Source organism: Hemitrygon akajei, chromosome 16 (assembly GCF_048418815.1).
Source record: "Hemitrygon akajei chromosome 16, sHemAka1.3, whole genome shotgun sequence".
Taxonomy (NCBI): Eukaryota; Metazoa; Chordata; class Chondrichthyes; order Myliobatiformes; family Dasyatidae; genus Hemitrygon; species Hemitrygon akajei.
In genome coordinates, this window is record NC_133139.1 from 36075006 (window position 1) to 36093182 (window position 18177).

Here is an 18177-nt window from a genome sequence, read left to right on the forward strand (position 1 = left end):
AACAGTTTAGCTTGACTTTTGATCGTTCTGGAGATTTGCATGTCAACATGCACTTTCCTAGATTTAAGTTTGTTTCCTTAGTGTGGGCTCCAGGCTGTACATTGACAACACTGGCTAGTTTTATTTGCATGGGGATAAAGGGTGTGTGTGTCGGGAGGGGGGGAGCAACCCACAGGAGGTGGGCTTAACTAAGATCAAAAAGCTCACTGTTCATACATTGGGTTGTACACTACCTAGGCAGAATATGATGTGCTGTTCCTCCTCTGATGGGTTGTCTGCACCACTTCCCATCCCTCTCCTTCCAATCATTCTCCAGTCTCCGAGACTTGCATGGATGGCGTGCCAAAGATGGCATGCAGCGCCGCCCTTCAACTCTTTAAACCCCATCTATTACATAAAAAACAATTATCTTTGCTACCAAATGAAACAGTGAATAACTTCTTACTAAGTGAGCATGGTTAGAAGTTTTCACAGGAAGTATCTCAGGTCAGTTTGATGCCAGCTAGACAGTTGCATGAAAACATAACTTTCGATATTACATTTTGAAACCATCGTACATACTAGCATTTAGATAGTAAATGGTTACAATAACAATACTCTTTAGAAATGATGTTATTTTTTCAATTGTCATTTTTAATAAGTTAATATTAATAATTTTTGAACAAGTTTTCTAAAATGTTTTATCTTTTGGTATTGGTTTTTACTGTCATGTGTACCAAGATACAATGAAAAGCTTGTCTTGCATGCTGTTCATACAGATTGAATCATTACACAGTATATTGAGGTAGAATAAGGTAAAACAATAATAATAATGAATAAGATGTACAAGATACTGAAGAAGTGTAGGACAGATAAACAATAAAGTGAAAGATCATAATGAGGTAGATTGTGAGGCGAAGAGTCCATCATACCATATGAGGTCTGTTCACGAGCCTGATAACAGTGGGGAGAAAACTGTCATTGAGATGGTTATATGTGCTGTCAGGTTTTTATATTTTCTGTCTGATGGGAGAAGGGAGAAGAGTGAACATCCAGGGTGGCTGGCGCCTGTGATTATGCCGGCTTCTTTACTGAGGATGGAAGGTATGGATAGATTACAGAGAGGGGAGGCTGGTTCCTGTGATGTGCTGAACTGTGTCCACAACTCTCTGTGGTTTCTTGTGGTCATATGCAGAGTGGCTGCCATACCAAGCCATCGTGCATCCAGACAGAATACTGTTAAAGGTTCATCATTAAAAATCGTTAAAATTCAACAGGATGTACAGAATTTCTTTAGCCTCCCATGGAAGAAGAGGCATTGGTGAGTTTACTTGACCATAACTGCAATGTGGTTGGACCAGGACAGGCTATTTGTGCTGTTCACATCAAGGAACTTGAAGCTCTCAGCCTTCTCAAGCTCAACACTGTTGATGTAGACAGGAGCATGTGATCCATGAGGAAGGGCACCATCACCCTCATCTACAAGCAGAAAGGGGAGAGGGAGGACATTAGAAATTGGAGGCCCATCTCACTCCTGAATGTGGACTACAAGATCCTGTCCAAGGCTATCGCCAACAGGGTCAAGTCTGCACTGGAGCAGGTGATCCATCTGGACCAAAACCTGTGCTGTACCGGGCAGGAAGATCTCAGACAGCCTCGTGCTGCTGAGGGACACCATCACCTATGTGCAGGACAGAGGGGTGGACGTCTGCCTGGTCAGCTTGGACCAGGAGAAAGTCTTCGACAGGATATCGCACACGTACATGGCGGATGTACTCTCCAAAATGGGATTTGGGGAAGGAATCTGGAATTGGATCAAACTGTTCTACACGGACATCTGTAGCGCAGTCCAGGTCAATGGGTGGGAAACAGACAGCTTCCCCATCAGTCTGGAGTCAGACAGGGCTGCCCTCTCTCCCGTCTTGTTCATGTGCTGCATAGAACCCTTTGCCGAAGCCATCAGGAGGGATGAGGGCATAAGAGGGGTGACGCTGCCAGGCAGTGGAGGGACCCAGGTCAAAACCTCCCTGTACATGGATGATGTCACCATCTTCTGCTCTGATCCGAGGTCAGTTCGCAGGCTGATCAGCATCTGCGAACAGTTCGAGCAGGTGTCGGGGGCCAGAGTCAACCGCACGAAGAGCGAAGCCATGCTCTTTGTCAACTGGCCCGATTGATCCAGCGTCCCCTTCACCATCAGGTCTGATCACGTATTGGGGATCTGGTTCAGAGGGGCCGAGGCGTGCAACAAGAACTGGAAGGAGCCGACTGCCAAGGTGAAACAGAAACTGGGGCTGTGGGGAGGGCGTTCCCTATCGATAGCGGGCAAGAACCTGGTCATCAGGTGTGAGGTGCTCTCAGGGCTGCTGTACTTGGCGCAGGTGTGGCCAGTCCCCCGCTCCTTGAGCTTGGAAATCACCCGAGCCATTTTCAGATTCGTCTGGAAATCCAAGATGGAGCGGGTCAGACAGACCACCATGCACAAGTCCCTGGACAACGGGGGCAAAAACGTTCCCAATGTTGCCCTCACCCTGATGGCCAGCTTCGTGTGTGGCTGCATCAGGTTGTGTGTGGATCCCAGGTACGTGGGCACCAAGTAGCACTATGTGCCCAGGTTCTACTTGTTGCCCTGGCTATGAAGGATGGGTCTGGCCCCTTTCCTGCGCAACACCCCTGTCAGCTGGTCGTTGCCGCCATACCTGTCCTTCGTAGAGAAGTTCTTTCAGGTCAACGCCTTTGACCACAGGGTCATCTGGCAGTGGTCAGCACGTAAGGTCCTGCAGGCACTGCAGGAGAAGGACGTGATGGACACAGTGGGGTGGTTCCGAGCAGACCGTCCAGTTCATCTGGCAAAATGCCTCATTGCCAGACCTCACCAACAGGCACCAAGACCTCGCCTGGCTGGCGGTGAGAGGGGCCCTCCCAGTCCAATCCCTCCTGTATGCCCGGACTGTCGCCTCCACACTCCTCTGCCCACGGGAGGACTGCAGTGAGGAGGAGTCGGTGACCCACCTCTTTGCACACTGTGGGTTCGCCGAGAAGGTGTGGAGGAGGATGGAAGGGACAGTGAGTTGAGGTTCATCCCCAGCAGCTGCGTAACAGAGGACTCACTGATTTACAGGCTGTTCCCGGGGACGCACACCGAGACCAACATCCGGTGCTGCTGGCAGATCATCAACTTGGTGAAAGATGCTCTTTGGTCGGCCCGAAACTTGATGGTCTACCAGCACACGGAGATGTCCGTGGGGGAATGCTGCTGACCGGCACATTCTCGGCTGCAGAATTACGTGCTGAGGGACGCACTCAAACTTGGTGCAGCCACCGCAAGGGCCCAGTGGGGAAGGACCACAGTCTAGGGTTCTTCTCCTGCGGGAGTTGAGGAGTAGGGGGGCGGGATGTATACCCCTGAATGTATACCCCTTCATATGTAAATATGAAGTAACAGAGTGCCGCCTGGGTGGCTAAAGTGTGGGAATGTGAAGACTATAATGGAAACATTTGTGAAGGACTGAGAGCCATTGGATGGTTTATTGTACATAATTTTATTTCTGAAAAAAGTATATATTGATTAAAAAAATGTGCACTACCAACCTTTCTGATGTCATTGGCCAGCTCTTTTGTTGATATTGACGGAAAGGGTGTTGACATGGTACCATGTGCCGAACTCTCTATCACCATCCTGTATTCCAACTGTCATTATTTGAGATGTAGCCAGGTGCAGTGGTATTATCTGCAAACATGTACATGGAGGTAGATTTCTACTTAGTGGGACGAAGATTGGTAGCAGATAATTGCAATTTCAGAGATTAGATGGACAAAGAAAGAGTATTCATGGAACTTGGGAGAAAAATCTGAGGGAACAGTGGCAGGTGGGATAGATATGTAAAGGTCAAGAGCTATCCAGCACTAAACTAGAAATCTTGAATGCACAACAGACCTGTTTTCTAATAACATGAAAGGAGCAAATCTGGGCCATTGAGTCTATTCTGACTCTCAAATCATTCCCAATATTTTCCCTTTTATTTTATTTTAATCTATTATTTCTTAAATGCCCATGATTTCCCTCGATCTTATATTCCTGCTACTCGGCCATGCTAAGGGATAATTTATAGCAGCCAGCCTGTCTTTGAGTTGTAGGGGGGCAATGGAGCACCCACATGAAACTCATGCAGGCACAGGGAGAACTCACAACTATGTAGACAGCATCAGAATTCAGAATCAAACCTGAATCCATGAGGTTCTGAGGCAGCACTGATTACAGAATAGGTACAATGTTCACTGAATCACAATAATAAACTAACATTTACTGTTAGAGCGCTGCAAATGTTGTCTTTTAGGAGCTGCAGATTTTTGGGGAGCTGAATCTCCTATTGAACAAGTAGTATAAATTCTCACACTGTGTGAGTAATTTTGCTGGTGTATAGCTGAGAATGATTTAAATTGTATCTTAAAGCACAAAGACTGAAGCTTATGAAGTGTCAGTGATATAATACATGATTCATAGGACCAGTGATGTGGCTGAATCAATTCTTCTAGGTGGTTTTCCAAGAAACAGAGCAACAGACAGGAATTAGAGAATCACATGTCTCTCATAACAGGAATATGATAGCCCTCAAGTTCAGGTGACTGGAATTGAGGGAAAAAAACAAAAGGTTTGGACCTCACAAAAGAGGAATGTAACGAAGAAAGAATATCCAGGAAGGGAGAGATTGCAATAAGGGAGAAAAAAGACAGAAGTAAAAGGATCAAGCAATAGAGAACAGGAAGGATGAAGGCAAAAGCCTTGAGACAAAAGTCCCTTGATTGAGAAAAACAAACATTGAGCCAGAGACTTGCAACTTAATTCCATCGCTAAAACCACCTTGTTAACATTCTACAGCTTTATTCACTGTAAGTGCTATGGTAGCTGATCTGATTTCAGTACAGCTGTCTGCAGTTGCTGTCAGTGACCCTAGAATGAATAGGGAAGGATCAAGTTAGGTCCTTAATTTTGTTGAACAAGCTCTTGAAGACAGCCCTATGTAAGGACAGATTCTCGCTCCACTCATCATAATCACAGTGAATTCCGTTTAGTTACAGATTTTGTGACACATAAGTCAATGAAAGACGATTCTGATTTGGATTCAGTCTCAAAATCCCCTGTGTCTTTGTGTATCAGAAATGCTGCAAGACCAGAACAGTTAAACGTGTGATTTTAATGCAAAACAAACATGGGAAAGCTCCGAACTTCCGAGATCTTCCTCCAGCCTGTGTTATCCCTAACTGAAAGTTATTGGATCTGAATTGTAAGTATGAGTGCAGGAGGCAACACTTAACATGCAAAACAAAGAAGTATTGAGAAAATCAGAATAAATTGTTGAAAATATCAACACAGTTGCAACAAAAGCAAATATCACCCATTTCTTATTATTCAGATATGAGAAATTAGCCATGTTGTGTTAGTTTAACTTATTGACACAGTTGCATTGCCATACTTTGACATACATGATTGCACCGCAGGATGCTTACTATAGTCACAGTAATTATTTTGCAGTTGTAAGATTTAAACATTACTGATATTTTTCTTCTTTGCAGCAGTAGCTTAGCAACAAATTAATGTAGATAAATGGTTCACAAATCTATCAATGAGGGAAATTATTTTAAAAAAACACTACTTATGAAGACTTCGTGTTGTTGAAAGCAAAATGTCAGATAGAGAAATAGGAGAAATGGTGGCAAATCAGAGCATATCTATTATTGACATGCAAAGAACTCCAAGAGACTAGAGAGGGGCCAGGCATCAGTTGACTCCTGGCTATCTGAGCTAGTGACATCCTCTGTAATGACAGTGATTGACAGAAGGTGTTTAGAGTATCGAATCCTTTATTTCAAAATGTTGTTAAAGTTGTGCCATGTACTCCTTCCAAAGAAGTATACAAAATTATGAATTGGGGCAGGACTAGTTCACTTGGCTTCTCAAATAGGCTTTGCCTTTTAATGAGATCATGGATGGTCTGATTAAATTGTCTTATCTGTATCTTCATCTACCTATGGTAACCATGCACCCATTTACTTATGAAGTATATGTATGACACTGTCTTTAAAATATCCAATAACTCTGCTTTGAGGAAAAAGAGCTACAAAGACTTAAAACCCTTTGAGGAAAAAAAATGGTCTCATCACCTGTCAGGACCTACAAAGGGCCTCGGCCCGAAACGTCAACTATACTTCTTCCTATAGATGCTGCCTGGCCTGCTGCTGCGTTCCACCAGCATTTTGTGTGTGTTGCTTGAATTTCCAGCATCTGCAGATTTCCTCGTGTTTAGTCTCATCCCTGTCAGATTTTTAAACAATGTTCCTTAGCACTAGATTGCATCACACAGGAAAAATTCTCTCCATATCTACCCTGCCAATGCCCTTCAGGATTTTATACGGTTCAATGAAATCCTCCTTTATACTTTTAATCTCCAACTGATACATGTCTAGCCTGTTCAGCCCTACTTCATGCAGGTTTGCCTTGAAAAGGAAGAAAGTTAAAGTGTCTGGTAGAATGAGAAGACTGGAGATGGGCAAGGTAGTTCATGTAAACAGGGCTCTAGAACAGATGTTAAATGTTTCTGGTCTTAATATTCAAGCCATAATATCGCTTCTACTTTTTTTGGGTAATGTTGAGCAAACCTGTTGTTTTTCTCACAAATATGGCCTCATGAAACTGGAAGAAACAATAATGCTTTCCAACAAAGATATTTACATTACCTCAATTGTAATAAGCAATTATTCACTCATCAGCACTCAAACTGTCTCTGAGGTGGTTTGATGATCCTTTTTATTAATTTTTAAAATTATTTATTAATTTATGGAATGTGGGCATCGCCAGCTAAGTCAGCATTTATTGGCCATCCCTAGTTGCCCTTGAGAAGGTGGCGATGAGCTGCTTTCTTGAACTGCTGTAGTCCTTGAAGTGAAGGTACCCGCAGTGAAAAAATGGAAATCCCCGGGATGTTGATAGTAGGGGATTCAGTGATGGTGATGCCACTGACTGTTAAGGGCCGATGATTAGAGACTCTCTTGTGGAGATGGTCATTGCCTGGCATCCGCGTGGCTCAAATATTACTTGTCACTTGTCGGCCCAAGCTTAGATATTATCCAGGTCCTTCTGCATTTGGGTATGAACTGTCTCACTATCTGAGGAGTCAGAAATTGTGCAGAATGTTGTGCAGTCATCTGTGAACATCCCCACTTCTCACCTTATGATGGAGGGAAGGTCATTGATGAAGCAGCTGAAGATGATTGGTCCTCGGACACTTCCCTGAAGAACTCCTGCAGTGATGTCCTGAGGATGAGGTGACTGACCTCCAACTACCACAACCATCTTCCTTTGTGCCAGGTATGATTCCAACCAGCAGAGGGATATCCCCCTAATTCCCATTGACTCCATTTTAGCTAAGGCACCTTGATACCATATTCAGTCAAATGCTGCCTCAGTGTTGAGCACTGTCACTCTCTGGTATTTAGCTCTTTGGTCCGTGTTTGGACCAAGGAGGTGATGAGGTCTGCTATTTGTCTTCACAGGTGTATCACTTTCACTTTCTGTGTTAATTTCTTTCTGAGAATTCTGAACAACTGTATTTTTCTCATCTGCTGGCCCCTTTGTTGTACTGACAGATGACATATCACAGCTATGTTTTGGAACTTGTGGTCATAGATCAACAAGGTCACTTCTCAGAGGTGATTCTCACTCCGCATGGATCTGGTAGGAATGTGGAGCAACTTTCTCTTGCACATATCCTTGCATGGATCATGTACCAGAATCACGACCTTGAATTTGCACTTCATCTCCAGGTTTCAGGACTGGTAGGCTTTCCACAATCTTGTCGTGATACTGTTTCTGTTTTTCTTTCCCTTTTTCTTTAGACAGTTAGACATTGCATGCTCCTTAAGGTGTCAACAGGTTTTCATCCACTGGAAGGTTAGTGTGTATGCTTCGACCCATCAGCATTTGGGCTGGTGCAAGGCCATTCTGCAGTTGTGCATCTCTGTAAATCATTGGGCTTTTGTGGAAATCCTCTTGTCAAATCCTGTGCTTTCTTCATGAGGCCCTTTATAATCTTGACCAAACTCTGTGCTGGGCCATTAGATTTTGGGCTTGAAGTTATATTTTGAACCCATCATTGGAAAAGAACTTGAATTCACAGCTCAACATGAATGGGCCATTGTCTGATACTATCTCCATGCCTTGCAAACACAGCTGTCAGGAAGGTGATGACTGCTTTGCTGGATGTTGGGTTTAGTGTTGTGACTTCTGTGTAATTGGAAAAGTAGCTTTTGACAACAATATGACTCTTTCTATTACATTCAAACAAATCCACTCCAGCTTTGAAGTATGGCCTGTCAGGTACAGGGTGTGGTATATTCCTCTACTGACAGTTCAGTTCTGCATACCCAATAGTCCCAAATGCACATTATCTGTGACTGTCATTCTTAGTTGCTGACCATCCTTACTGTATTGTCTGTCTGAATACTTTCATTGTTTCATCTGTCTCTGCTGCTGTCCTAATCCTTTCCGTTCTATTAGTAAATACTGGAATGGAGGTGACAGTCATCTTAACATAGGCCTGTATATCAGCATTTATCTCTTGGTCACTATTTTCTTTCTTGTTGACTGCTTGAGACAACGCATCAGCAGCAAGCATATATTTTCCTGATGTGTAGATAATCTTCATGTCATATTTCTGTAATCTTATCAACATGCACTGTATCCTCATGGGACAGTCATTCAGTGGTTTGAACATAACTGAGACCAATTGTTTATGGTCTGTCTAAACTTTACAAGCTTATCTGTAGATATACTATACGACAGAACCTTTCGCAAGCATATGTGCTGGCTCTTTCTCTATTTGTGTATTGTTGGCTTCTACACTTGCTAAAGCCTTTGATGCATGGGCCACAGGTTGCCCTGTGTCATGATGCTGCTGTCGTAGTACTGCTCCAACGCCGTACAACTGAGATCCTGGTATGTTTCTGGATCGAAAAACCTTCAGCATGGACTCTTCAGTTCGGATTCTTTACAGCCTCTGGATACGCTCTTCTTGCTCATAAGACCAACTCCACACATTTCGCTGCTCAAGGAGTGATCTAAGTGATGCTGACACAGTCACCAGTTGAGGGATGAACTTAGCCAGGTAAATCACCATTTCCAAGAAACATCTCACCTCCTTTTTGTTTTGGGGTTTCTCCATGTTCTCAATGAATGATGTCTTTCTTGGGTCAGGCTTCGCTCCCTCTTCTGTTGTGACATCCCCTATGAAAGTCAGTGTCTTAACTCTAAAATCACATTTGTCTTTATTTATTTTCAATTTGACATCCTGTGTCAAGTCAAGCAGCTGTCTCAGTTGTGCATTATGCCTATCCTTGGTAGACCTCCAAATGATAATGTCATCCATCATGATCTTGACATGAGGTACGTCCTCATAGATCATGTGGATGGTTTTATGGTAGACTTCTAGTGTGGGCAGGACACTGAAGAAAGCAGTATCTTCCCTCTGGTATATTAAAAGTACGTAGTCTCGAACTTGCCTTGCCAAGCTTCAAATGCCAAACCCAGACGATACACTGAGTTTGCTAAACCACTCGCCACCTGCAAACCAGGTCATAATCTCCTCCCATGTTGGCAAGTTAAAATGCTCTCTCTTGATTGCTATATTGAGATCTCTTGGATCTAGACATATCCACAAGGCTCCATTTTCCTTTTGTACAATGACCAGTGAGCTCACTCAGTCTGTTGGTTCTTCAATTTTCTGTATGACATTCATCTGTTCTATGTGTGCTGGTTCTTGTCTGAGGTGGTTTCTCAGTGCAAATAGAACTGTCCTGCATACATGGACAACAACCACTGTCTCATCTATATGAATTTTGTGTACATCAGCTAAGCATTTGAGCCCCTCAGAGACATCTGTGTATTCTTGCATAAGTGAAGTATGGTCACCTTTGGACTGTGAAGCTGCTATGAAAACTCTTCATCAGGTTGAGCTTTTCACAAGCTGTACTCACTTTTCTACAATCGGTAGCTCTGCCTTTAGGTACTGCCGCTTGTGCTTGAAGGTCACTGTACAGCCCCTTTTTACTGGTAGCTTCTCTCCAGTGCAGTCTGTTGCTTTTAACTTCACTCTTGCTCTTCATTTTGAGAATCTTGTAATCATCCATGGGTAACAGATTCACCTGGGCTCCGGTGTCAAGCTTGAATGGAATTACTGTCTCATTCGCAGTGTCTGCAACAATCTATTCTGCTTTACAAGCACTAGCAGTCCGTAAAGAATCTACAAAGACTTCCTGCAATTCCTCAGCAACCGTATGCACCTTTCCCTTGCAGCACGTTGCGAAATGATTCTTCTTCCCACAATTATTGCACGACTTCCCATGCAGAACATGTCTTTGGGATGTGCCTCCCTCCACATTTGTTGCATTTGTGTGCTTCAGCCTTCCTCTTTGCATTGCTATTATTTTGGGAAACACCGTGGGCTTTGCCTCTCTGTTTTCACAGTGTGCACTATTGTTTCTGTCCTTAGCTTGTGATTATGTGCCTCTGCTGCCCTATACATATCCACAATGCTTTCCAGCATCAAATTCTTTTCACTGAGTAATCTTGCTCTGAGAACATATCTGGGATTTTGCAAGCTAATTTATCTCTAACTAGTGAGTCTCTCAAATCTCCAAACTCTCAGAACATATTCAGTGTGTGAAGCTCAGCTAAATACTGGTCAAAGCTAGCATTTTGTTTCTGTTCACAGGAAAAGAACTTAAATGTTTTTACTTGGGGAAAAAATACCCTTAAATTTTGTCATTGGATTGTCTAATTCGAAAGCTGTTGTAAATACCCAAACTATCTTTGCCATTTAAATGTAGAAAGATAAGACACTTTCAATTTTTCATCCTCCCCTCTGGCCCCAATCACTGTTTGAAGTGTTTAGTTATCAGTTAGATTGCCAGTAAACTGCATGGGTGTGGGAGGACTTAGCTTATCCATGACGGGTATTTACTCGGATTTCTCTTGGTGAATCCAGTGAACTTCTGGACACAAGATGTTCTATCACCTCGCTGCTCGCAGACCTCACTTGCTTGTAGAGCAGTTATATTTTTACATAACACAACTCTCTTTCTCAGCCACGCACAGTTTACTTACTGACTGTGTTTAGACCTCATGCCAACTTCTGTCACCATGAACTATTTGTTCATAATAAAGACAAACAGTGTGGATAAAACAAAAACATCTTTATTCGGGACAATCCAGCCGATATGAGCGCATGTGACCACCTCAACACTGTCACTCACGGTTCCGGGTGAACTGCCTGCATTGCCCACTGAGAACTTCAGTTCTTTATTATGTTCACACAGTCCAACAGCCCTTCTCTACAATTTAGAAGGCTCTTGCCTTCTCCCTTTTCCAGCTGTGGTGAGAGGTCTTTGATTAGAAACTATCTCGTTTTTTCTGATGCTGCATTATTTTTGTTCTGGTATGGATTAGAATGGCCTCAACGATTTAAGTAATCATTTGGAATGATGCAGGTGGGTGGGTTTGTGTTGTGGAGTCTAATCTGTTGAGAACTGGTTTCAGATCCTGGTAATTATCCGATGATGATGATAATGACTCAGGCCTGAGAGACCAGCATCGGGCAATTTCATTTCGCGGAACGAAAGACTGTGTGGCGCACTACTTTTGTTTATTTTACAAGATTCAGTTGCAAGCTCAACACTCAGCCCGACACGGATGGAAAGTGTACTTGGGAACGGCCCTGGGATTCAAACCTGGGAACTTCCATTCCTCAGTCCGGCGCTGATGTCACTGATGTCACCAGCCGACCCCAGTTATCCAACAGTTATTCAATGATATTATCCAATGATTCACCCCATATCTAAGGAACAGACACACAAAATATTGGAGGGACTAGACAGGCCAGGCAGCATCTATGGAAAAGAGCAAACTTTTGACATTTTGGGACAAGACGATTCATCAGGACTGCAAGAAACAATAAGTTAGAGGAAGGAGGTGGAGGGAGGGGAGGAAGAAGTACAAGGTGGTAGGTGATAGGTGAAAGGGAGGGGGAAGAGGGGTGAGCTAAAAAGCTGGGAAGCTGATAGGTTAAAGAGATAAAGGGTTGGAGAAGGGGGAATCTAATAGGAGAGGCTAAAAGACCATGGAAGAAAGGAAAGGGGGAAGAGCACCAGAGAGAGGTGATGGGCAGGTAAGGAGATGAGATGAGAGAGGGAAGCTGGAATGGTAATGGCGAAGAGGGGATGCAGTTACCAGGAGTTTGAGAAATCGACGCTCATGCCATCAGGTTGGAGGCTACCTAGACAGAATATAAGGTGCTGCTGCTCCAACCTGAGTGTGGCCTCATTGCGACAATAGAGGAGGCCATGGACTGACATGTAGAGGAGGCCATTGTTGTGCCCTATATTAACAAAGGTTTTAAATATAGCAAAAAGAAGCAATGACTTACTATAAGCACAAATCTTTAGGGAAGATGAGGGGTAGATGCAGGAGAATAAATGTTCAAATAGTAGTCTATCTCAGTTGAGGAAAGAATTGGAACTGAAGGCTGAAACTGGATAATATATAATAGATATAGTGTAATCCATTTTGACATTCAACACATTTTATATGAATGTAGCAGGGAATCAGCAGGATAGAGCCTTTTATACACAAAATACCGAATACAATTTCATTGATAAACATTATTCACAGGTACAAGTAAATATATGAATTTTGAATGAAATACAGTACACATTTCCTTCAAAAGATAATTACGTACTAAATGACTTAACCCTCCCTCATGAACTTCTACAAAAAAGCCAATATTTACTTTTTCAGAAGTGCCTGAATCAGTATTGGTACTAGAGAAAACAAATTCTTCTTAAAGTAGTTGAAATTCAATTTTCATTCAGCAAAGTCTATTTTCTATGGCTGTCCTTTGAGATAGAGGATGATTTGCTTCACCAACATGTCTGTGATTTGGTGACTAATGAAGTCCATGTGGGATTCACAGACTCAGTAGCGGTTGGGGCTGGAGATATTGTACATAACAGGGCAGGCAGTTGGATAGTTTGGGAGATGTTGGACCTCTTTTCACTCTTTATATGGGGCTTGTGGGTGCATCTAGTGACTGACTGGAGGTTGAAGAATGTACTCTGAATATATTTTTCCATTTAGATTGCTTATGGGCCAAACACTCTCTTAAGTTGACAGGGGTATTACACTTTTTTCAAAGAGACTTTGAAAACATCCTCTTGCCAAAGCAGAATTCAGGATAGATTGTCTGCTTCTGGAACCTGGTCCTGGACATGCGAGTGATGCCTCCTTCTCGTTGGATTCTGCAATTTAAGCCTTTACACTAGGAACCTTCGTCTAGGGGAGAATGCTGACATTGGCTGGTCCTACTATTGGAGGGCTATGTGGGGATTTTGGTGGTGGCAGTCCCTCTCCAGAGCATCGAGGTTTGTGCTGTTGATAGCCCATGCTTCAGAAGCTTACAGGAAGGTGGCATTACTATTACAGCTCGGAGCGTTGGAATTTGGAGATCATTCCTGGCACCCTCTGTAAGGAATCTGTACGTCCTCCCCATGGAATGTGTGGGTTTGCACCAGGTGCTCTGGTTCCCTCCTACAGTGCAAAGACCTACCAGTTACTAGGGTAATTGGTCATTGTACATTGTCTTGTGATTAGGTCAGGGTTAAATCTTGGTTTGCTGGGCGGCGTAGCTCATAGGGCTGGAAGGACTATTCCATGTCGTATCTCTAAATAAATATCTGAATGAATTCTGTGTTGAATTTGAGATTTGATCCTCTTTTCCTCTGGCAGCCAGAGACAGTGCTGACACACTGAAGGTGAGAGTGAATCGTCACCTTCTACATTCACTGTAAGGTGACTCACAAGACATTGAGGTGGTCTCCATGGGTATCACCACCAATGTCCTCTCTAAATCGTTATGACCAGTGTGCACAGAAATATTGTGTTGTGCAATTTTCTGGCCAGTGACAACAACAAATGAGCACTGAATAATTTCTTCACTAAAAACAGTATAAATAAGTCATTTCGAAAATCTGCAGACAAATCATTGCAAACTCCATGTTGTCAACACCATCTGCACAGAAACTGGAAAAGGAAATGTGATTGTGTATGATTGTAAAATATACTTAACATCTCAACAAGGCAGAGGGTGACAATCTTTTGTGCACAGTTTAAATTCCTTTGTGCACTAGTAGCAAGTGTGCACGCACATGTGCCCACCTTAGAGAGAATATTGATCACCATAAAATTGTGATGTCATTGGTTGTCGGAAGGTCTTTGTTACATCTGTAATTAATTCTGTTCTATGCTCTTGTGAAAGATTTGATGATAAGTTGGTGCTTAGCCTATGAACATATGCAAATGTGAGCATTATCGGCATATTGCAGCTTGATTACTGAGGTTGGAGTAACCTCATTTCTAGAAAGAGGGAACGGTGAAAGTGGGGGGGGGGGGGGGAGGTTCCATTTTTCCTGTAGATTAGCTCCACTTCAGAGTAAAGCTTAACGAATATTTCATTGCATTATTGCAACAAGAAATATTGACGGAAGCCCAAGGCAATGATACAGACTTGCTTGACATCTGTCCCCTGAGACTGGGCCTGTTCTGTTCTGCAACTACCTTGTCCATTCGTCCCCCCATCCCTTCACACCAATCTCCCTCCTGGCACTTATCCTTGTAAGCGGAACAAGTGCTACACCTGCCCTTACACTTCCTCCCTCACCACCATTCAGGGCCTCAGACAGTCCTTCCAGGTGAGGCGACACTTCACCTGTGAGTCAGCTGGTGTGGTATACTGCGTCCGGTGCTCCCGGTGTGGCCTTTTATAGATTGGTGAGACCCGACGCAGACCGGGAGACTGTTTCGCTGAACACCTATGCTCAGTCCGCCAGAGAAAGCAGGATCTCCCAGTGGCCACACATTTTAATTCCACATCCCATTCCCATTCTGATATGTCTATCCATGGCCTCCTCTACTGTCAAGATGAATCCAAACTCAGGTTGGAGGAACAACACCTTATATACCGGCTGGGTAGCCTCCAACCTGATGGCATGAACATTGACTTCTCTAACTTCTGTTGATGCCCCTCCTCCCCTTCTTACCCCATCCCTGACATATTTAGTTGTTTGTTTTTTTTCTCTCTCTCTGCCCATCACTCTGCCTGTTCTCCATCTCCCTCTGGTGCTCCCCCCCTCCCCCTTTCTTTCTCCTGAGGCCTCCCGTCCCATGATCCTTTCCCTTCTCCAGCTCTGTATCACTTTCGCCAATCACCTTTCCAGCTCTTAGCTTCAACCCACCCACTCCGGTCTTCTCCTATCATTTCGCATTTCACCCTCCCCCCACTACTTTCAAATCTCTTAGTATCTCTCCTTTCAGTTAGTCCTGACAAAGGGTCTCGGCCCGAAACATCGACAGTGCTTCTCCTTATAGATGCTACCTGGCCTGCTGTGTTCCACCAGCATTTTGTGTGTGCTGTTCTGTATTCGTTGTGAGAAATACACAATCATGCAGCACATACAGGTGGAGATGAAAAGCAGGTAAATTTGAGAAGGATCCTCTACAGGCCTTCTCAACTGACAACCTCAAAGGTTTTTGTGAAGCCAAAAATGCCAGATAAATTGTTTGATGCTGCTCCTGCAATTCCTTTTTAAGTTGTTGCGGGATGAAGAACATGTCTTTGTGCCTCTGGATTGACGATGATTCAGAGAGCAATTTGACATTTTTTTGGTATAGCTCTGTACTACTGCCCTGAGATAACAAATTTCACAAATATGTCAGAGATAATAAAGCTGAATCTGATTGTGATTCTGCTAGAGTAAGAGGAGGTTTGTAGTGTTCCATTGCTGAGGGAGTTTTAGGGCTATAAGAACTCAATAACGGGCAATGCATTAACATTAATAAATTTATAATGCTAATAAATTTACTTTGAACTTTGAACCTTAATCCTGGATGGTTTTACTATACTATTCTTTTCCATAGGTGGTGGGTTTGACATCTAGCACTCCCATCGTGAAGAATTACAGTGTGTGTTCAATTACTTTTCTCAGGATAGGTAATACTGTTTGCTGTTGCCAAAATTGAAGCTTTGGAATTCCCTTCCTTAATCATTATCTCTCTACATTTCCTTTAAGATTATGTCACAAACGCACCTCTTTAACTAATATCATTAAATGAAGTTATTTCAGTAACAGCTTTAACTCTACTCGTCCTTCAGAATCAGAATCAGATTCAGGTTTATTATCACCGGCATGTGACGTAAAATTTAACTTAGCAGCAACAGTTCAATGTAATACATTATATAGAAGAAAAAACACAAAATAAAATAATAATAATAAATAAATAAATTGATTACAGTATGCGTATAATGAATAGATTAAAAATTGTGCAGAAAACAGAAATACTATATATTAAAAAAGTGAAGTAGTGTCTGTGGTAACTTCTATTTTACAAAAAGACCACTCGACAACTTGATGGCCAAAAGAGCATCTTTATCTGGGATGGCAAATGATATTTACAATACAGAGGCTTCCAGGTACCTCGTGCGGCCAGGGTGGAGGAACTATATACAATGCATACTGGGAGTAAAAAGAACAGAAGTAAAGACCCCGCCAACCCCAGATCCCACCTCTTGCTACCAACAGCTCCCCGATTATTATTAACTTACTTTTAATAATACTCACATTACAACAGTGTCCAAGGGTTCAATGTCCATTTAGAAATCGGATGGCAGAGAGGAAGTAGCTGTTCCTGATTTGCTGAGTGTGTGCCTTCAGGCTTCTGTACCTCCTACCTGATGGTAACAGTGAGAAAAGGGCATGTGGATTGTTACAATATTTCCTTTATACAATTATTTATTTTTATCTTTTATGTTTTGAATAACTAATTCAGTCAGAAAAATATTGAAGAAGTTGGCATGGAAAGAGAAATAAATGATACAGGACCTTTACAAAAGTAACCAGAGCCTGAAGATTATTTTCCTTTTTATATGGCTTGGATCTTGAATTTTATTTCATAACATGCCAGAAAATATCTTACCGCAAAAAAGACACAACATAACAGCAAGTGGTTGCTGCTGTACAGCTATCACTCTGTAACAGGGTGTGCTGCTTCTTTCCTGGAGCTCACTTCCAAGCACAATATTTGAGAAGCAGATCTTTGGAAGATGAAAATAAAGATCACCTGCATTCCTCTTGTACTTTGTTGCCTGCTCTACGTATTTCTGCACAGCTTTTGGCAGGCTCTAGGACTTCGGCATAATTTCTGACCTGACCTTGATGGCTAACTTTCATCACAGATTAGCCAGCTGCTGCCTTCTGTCGGATACCACACTGACTCAAACAGTGGAACAGTGAGTGGCCTATTGTTACTTCCAACCTTCGCACTTGCTCCAGATTAAACTAAGTGAACTAATTTCTTAATATTTCATTTCTAATCAATGTTTAATGTTTTTGGAAGTCAAGGACATACAGAAGCACTGAGCAAACATCAGTGGTTCTGGCAGAGAGCCTGAGAGTGGACTCTGCCATTGGCCAAGAGTTTTGTGTGTCAAGTTTTCTGCCCTGCTCTCATATCTCAGTTATATCACTCAGGGAGCCCTCTGCTCATAGTTCAAAGTTCAAGCTCAAAGTGCATTTATTATTAAAGAATGTATAAATTGTACAACCTTGACATTTGTTTGCCTACAGCAAGGAACGCAAAAGAACCAAATTAAAAAAAAACACCAATCCCCAGCACTCACAGAGAAAAGAGAAAAAAAAAACAACAAATCAAAACAAATCACACAAACAACAGAAGGGAGCAACAGCAACAGCAACAGCATTCTGAATCAAATTGAGTACCTAGACCCAAATCCATCCATGGAACAGCTTGGAGTAGGCCCAAAGCCTCAGTATTCAGTTCATCATATTAGTAGGGCAAATCACCACAAAGTTCACAGACACGAAGCACAGCAGCCAGGGGCAATCTCATACCCATAGCATCTTGGAGAGTGGAGCACCCAGACTATTTGGGCCAGCGTTTAAATTGTCGAACAGCCTATCATTCCTCACGTTAGGACCTGGGGCCTGCCCTGGTGAATTGCTCTGGGCCTAACTCCAGCATGAGAGAAATCCAAAGGAAATGCAGAAAGATCCAGAAATATTCAGCAAACCTGACAA

The 18177-nt window shown here is 42.9% G+C and overlaps 1 long non-coding RNA gene across 1 annotated transcript; it reads right to left on the bottom strand.

The window, feature by feature from the left end:
- Positions 1 to 252: 252 nt before the first annotated feature.
- LOC140740366 (uncharacterized) lies at positions 253 to 17332 on the bottom strand. Its single transcript, XR_012101832.1, has 4 exons — positions 17057 to 17332; positions 16702 to 16811; positions 3571 to 3709; positions 253 to 387 (listed from the first exon to the last, which is right to left on the bottom strand). It is a non-coding gene; the product is annotated as an uncharacterized lncRNA (long non-coding RNA).
- Positions 17333 to 18177: the final 845 nt, after the last annotated feature.